We start from the raw sequence: 5,591 nt of genomic DNA, 5'->3' as shown, positions 1-5,591 counted from the left end.
TCTTTCCACAGTTTGGTGACCATGACCATTGGTGCTATAAACATTGGGGTACAGATGGCCCTTCTTTTCACTATGTCTGTATCTTTGGGGTAAATACCCAGGAGGGCAATGGCAGGGTCATAGGGAAGTTCTATTTTAAATTTCTTGAGGAATCTCCACACTGTTCTCCAAAGAGGCTGCAGCAACTTGCATTCCCACCAACAGTGGAAGAGGGTTCCCCTTTCTCCACATCCCCTCCAATACATGTTGTTTCCTGTCTTGCTAATTTTGGCCATTCTAACTGGGGTAAGGTGGAATCTCAATGTGGTTTTAATTTGAATCTCCCTGATTGTTAGTGATGATGTACATCTTTTCATGTGTCTGATAGACATTTGTATGTCTTCATTGGAGATATGTCTGTTCATGTCTTCTGCCCATTTTTTGACATGATTATCTGTTTTGAATGTGTTGAGTTTGAGGAGTTCTCTATAGATCTTGGATATCAGCCTTTTGTCTGTACTGTCATTTGTGAATATCTTCTCCCATTCTGCAGGTTGCCTATTTGTTTTGTTGACTGTTTCCTTTGCTGTTCAGAAACCTTTGTTCTTAATGAAGTCCCAAAAGTTCATTTTCACTTTTGTTTCCTTTGCCTTTGGAGACATATCTTGAAAGAAGTTGCTGTGACCAATGTCCAAGGGGTTACTGCCTATGTTCTCCTCTAGGATTCTGATGGATTCCTGTCTCACCTTGAGGTCTTTTATCCATTTTGAGTTTGTCTTTGTGTATGGTGTAAGAGAATGGTCCAGTTTCATTATTCTATACATAGCTGTCCAATTTTCCCAGCACCATTTTTTGAAGTGACTGTCTTTTTTTCACTGTCTATTTTTTCTTGTTTTTTCATAGATTAGCTGGCCATAAAGTTGAGAGTCTTCATCCAGGCTCTCTATTCTGTTCCACCCGTCCATGTGTCTGTCCGTGTACCATTGTCATGCTGTCCTGGTGATCACAGCTTTGTAGTAATGCTAGAAATCAGGCAACATGATTCCCCAGTTTTCTTTTTCAACATGTCCTTAGCAATTCACGGTTTCCTCTGGTTCCATACAGACTTGACGATTGATTGCTCTGGCTCTTTGAAAAATGCTGCTTTAATTTTGATTGGAATGGCATTGAAAGTATATATTTCTCTAGGTATTATAGATATTTTAACAATGTTTACTCTTCTGATTCATGAGCATGGAATGGTCTTCCAACTTTTTCTGTCTTTTTCAATTTATTTCATGAATGTTCTGTATTTCCTCCATTACAGATCCTTTACCTCCTTGGTTAGGTTTGTTCCCAGGTATCTTGGGATTCTTGGTGCTATAGTAAATGGAATTGATTCTCCAATTTCCCTTTCTGTATTTTCACTGTTAGTTTATAAGAAAGCAACTGATTTCTGTACAATGATTTTGTATCTTGACTCATTACTGAACTGCTGTATGAGTTCTAGTAGTTTGGAGGTGGAGTCTTTAGGGTTTTCCATATAAACTCCATATAAACTTTCCAAATAATCTCTCTCTTCAAAGAGAGAGATTTTGACTTCTTCATTGCCAATTTGGATACCATTTATGTCTCTTTGTTGTCTGATTGCTGTTGCTAGGACTTCTAATACTATGCTGAACATGAGTAGTGAGAGCGGGCATACTTGTCATGTTCCTGATCTCAAAGGGAAGGCTCTCAGCTTTTTCACTTTGAGGATAATATTTTCTGTGTATTTTTCATAGACAGATTTGATAAATTGAGGAATGTTTCCTCTATCCTTATACTTGGACGTGTTTTAATTAGGAATGTATGCTGAATTTTGCCAAATGAATTTTCTCCTCAATTGAAGGACCATATGAGTTTTCTCTCTTTTCTTATTGATTTGTTCAATCACATTGAATGATTTGTGAATATTGAGCCACACCTGCATCCCATGGATAAATCACACCTGGTCATGGTGGATAATCTTTTTAATGTGCTGTTGGATCCTGTTTGCTAGAATCTTGTTGACAATCTTAGAATCCATATTCATCAGGGATATTGGTCTGAAATTCTCCTTTGTGGTGGGGTCTTCGTATGTTTGGGGGATTCAAGGTAATTCTGACTTCATAAAAATTGTCCGGAAGTTTCCCTTCTGCTTCAGATTTTTGAAACAGCTTCAGGAGAATAAGCTTTATTTCTTCTATGAAAGTTTGGTAGAATTACCCATGGAATCCACAGGTCTTAGACTCTTGTTTTGGGGAGGTTTGGGATCACTGCTTTAATTTTGTTACTAGAGTGCTCGCTTCAGCAGCACATATACTAATTTTGTTACTAGATCTATTCAGGTTGTCAATTTCTTCCTGATTCAGTTTTTGAGGTGTTTATTTTCCCAGAATGCATCCATTTCATCAGGGTTGCTTAACTTTGTGTATAACTGTTGATAATAATTTCTGATGATTGTTTCTATTTCCTTGATGTTTGTTGTGATCTCTCCCTTTCCATTCATAGTTTTATTAATTTGGGTCTCCTCTCTTTTAACTTGGTCAGTGGGTATAGCTCAGTGGTAGAGCATTTGATTGCAGATTAATTTGGCTGATGGTTCATCAATCTTATTGATTCTTTCAAAAAACCAGCTTCTAGTTTCAATGATGCATTCTACTGTATGCCTAGTTTCTATCTCATTGATGTCTGCTATTATCTGGATTATTGCCCTTCTTGTGTGCATAGTTTGCTTATTTGTTGTTGATTCTCCAGTTATTTAAGGTGTAAAGACAGCTGGTGTATTCTGGATTTTTCTGGGTTTTTGAGGGAAGATTGAATGGTTATGTACTTCCCCTTTAAGACTGTGTTGGTTGTATCCCATAGGTTTTGGACTGAAGTGTCTTCATTCTCACTGGTTTTAATGAATGGCTTAAGTTCTTTGACTTTTTGGTTGATGCAATAATGCTTAAGCCAGGTGGTCTTAGCTTCCAAGTGTTTGAATTCCTTCCAAACTTTTTCTTGTGGTTGAGCTCCAGTTTCAAAGCACTGCAATTTGAGAATATACATGGAATATTATCAATGTTTTGGTATTTTTTGAGTCCAGATCTGTGACCCAGTATGTGGTCTGTTTTGGGGAAGGTTCCATGTGCACTCGAGAAGGATGAGTATTCTGTTGTTTGAGGGTGGAATGTTCCGTATATATCAATGAGGTCCATATGGTCCAATGTGTCATTCAATGCTCTTGTTTCCTTATTGATTTTCTGCTTAGATGATCTGTTACTGAGAGTGGCATGTTAAGATCCCCTACGATTAATGTATTCATATCAGTATGATATGAATATGATATGAATGCATCCACCCAGACTCTCACACGTAGGTGCCAGAGGCTCAGGGACCATGGTCTAGATTCTTCACTGCACTCTATCTGGCACAGCACCAGCAGTTCCTGTCTTGGGTCCCTGAGCTTAAGCCCGTGCCCCAGACTGCCCAATTCCATCAGTTTCCTCTTGAGATATTTTGCTGGTTTTGAGTGCTTTTAACCAGTCTCCAAGTTAATGCCCAATCACAGGGCACCCTCGTATTGGGGTATCACTTTCCAATGGGTCCCTTCTGGTGGCTCCCTCCCCCTCTTATTTATTTTCTGATATCAGTCCGATGTTCCTACTCTGCTTTACCTGTCCACTGCCTCTTCTGTCCCTGTAGAGATCCAGAAGTGTATCATTCTAATCTCAGGCAATTTCATGGGTGATCAGGGTTCTTTGGTAGATAATCAGCTCACTAAAGGGGACAGGTTGGAGAAGCATCTCCTACTTCTCCACCATCCTGTCTCCTGAGCAAAGGTGTTTATCAAGTGTGAGAGTAATTATTCAAACATTCCAGAGAAGAGGAAGTATCCTGAAAGTTGACTCTGAGGTAGCTGGAATGCTGGGAGAGAGCACAGAGGAAGTGGTCTTGCCTTTCTCATGGAGCAAACTCCTCCCTAGCTGACTGGCATCTGTTATCTTCTGATATCAGTCCAATGTTCCCACTCTGGTTTACCTGTCCACTTGTGTCTTCTGCCCCCATAGAGATCTAGAAATGTATAATCCTACATCTCAGGCTGATTTCATGGGTGTTAGGAGTGTTCTGGTAGATAATCAGCTCACTTTAGGGAACCAGTTGAAACAGTGTCTCCTATGTCTCCACCATCTTCCCCCCCTCCTTTAATTGAATTTAAATTAAAGAAATAAAATAAAATAAAACCTCAAGTTTCAAAAAAATGAAAAACAAAGAACAAAATTTCCAAATCAGATGGTTTTCTTTGTGGAAGCTAAATATTTAAAGAAAAATTAAAGCTAATACATTGCAATCTCTTCCAAAAAACTGATGAGAAAGAAATATGCCCCAGTTCATTGTATGACACCAGCATTACTCCAACACCAAAGCCAGGCAAGGACACACAAGAAGGGAATGTTCAGGTTAATATCTCCCTTGAACATACCTGCAAAAATCCTGGCATACTGAACGCAAATGCACACTAAAATGATCGTACATAATGACCCTGTGTGAATCATCCCTCAGATGCAAGTTTCCTTCAATATACAAAGATCAATAAATGGGGCAAACTATTTCAACAGAGTAAAGGATTGAATATACACCATCCACTCCATCGATGCTTAAAACCATTTGAAAAAATCAACACATGTTTATCACTTAAAAATCTCAATGATTGAAGAATGAAAGGAAATTACTTCTACATAATCATTGTCATATATGAAAAGCCCAATACAGCCTAATACATGTATTAGGCTTCACTTTAAACAGTGAAAACACGAAGCCTTTCCTGTCACTGAGAAGCTAGACAAGGATGCTCATTCTTACCATAAGTTTCAACATGGTATCATGAAGGAGAATAAAATGTGCAATCCCACTATGTCATCTGGTCCCTGGGTTATTGTAAATTAAATTCACTTGAGAACATGCCAGTGGACAAACAGACTGAGCCTCCTTTGCACACTAACAGCAAGAAATAAATCTGTGGTAAATTTCCCTTCCCTGTTCCAGGAGGGGAGAACCATCCTCAGCCATAGAATAGAGAATGTAGTACCCAGAACACCGTGCAAACAAAACTTGTTAGTTCTTCCCTAATTTACTAACCCAAACCCAAATCTTTGCAGCAAATCTTCACAAATTCAATTCTTGGTTGTCTAAGAGGCTCAAGTGCCGCCTAATTTTGTCATTCTCTAGGTGACATATTTTTGAGAGCTCTGCACATGTAAACTGAAATTCATTTTCCCCTCAGACCTTGTCTATATCCATTGAGTTATTAGACCAAAACCTAGAAGAAAAGAAGGGAAAACTTTCTGGCCCTCACCCGGAAAACCTTCAAAAAAAGATTGGCAATAATAAAATAAAAGATACTAAAACCAATAGAAAAGAAGAAAAAAAAATATTTGTTTCCATATGACATGGTCCTATACATAGTCAAACCCCACAAACTCCATTTAAAAAGATCTTAGAACTACTTAATGATTTCAGAGAAACTTTGGGGTACAAAATAAGCATACAAAATAGAGCAATGCTTCCATACATTAACAAGAAATTATTTTAAAAAGAAATTAACAAAATAATTTCATTTAGGCTGTTTC

The sequence above is a fragment of the Mustela lutreola genome, chromosome 7, assembly GCF_030435805.1.
Source record: "Mustela lutreola isolate mMusLut2 chromosome 7, mMusLut2.pri, whole genome shotgun sequence".
NCBI lineage: Eukaryota > Metazoa > Chordata > Mammalia > Carnivora > Mustelidae > Mustela > Mustela lutreola.
Note: the sequence above shows the minus strand (reverse complement) of the source record.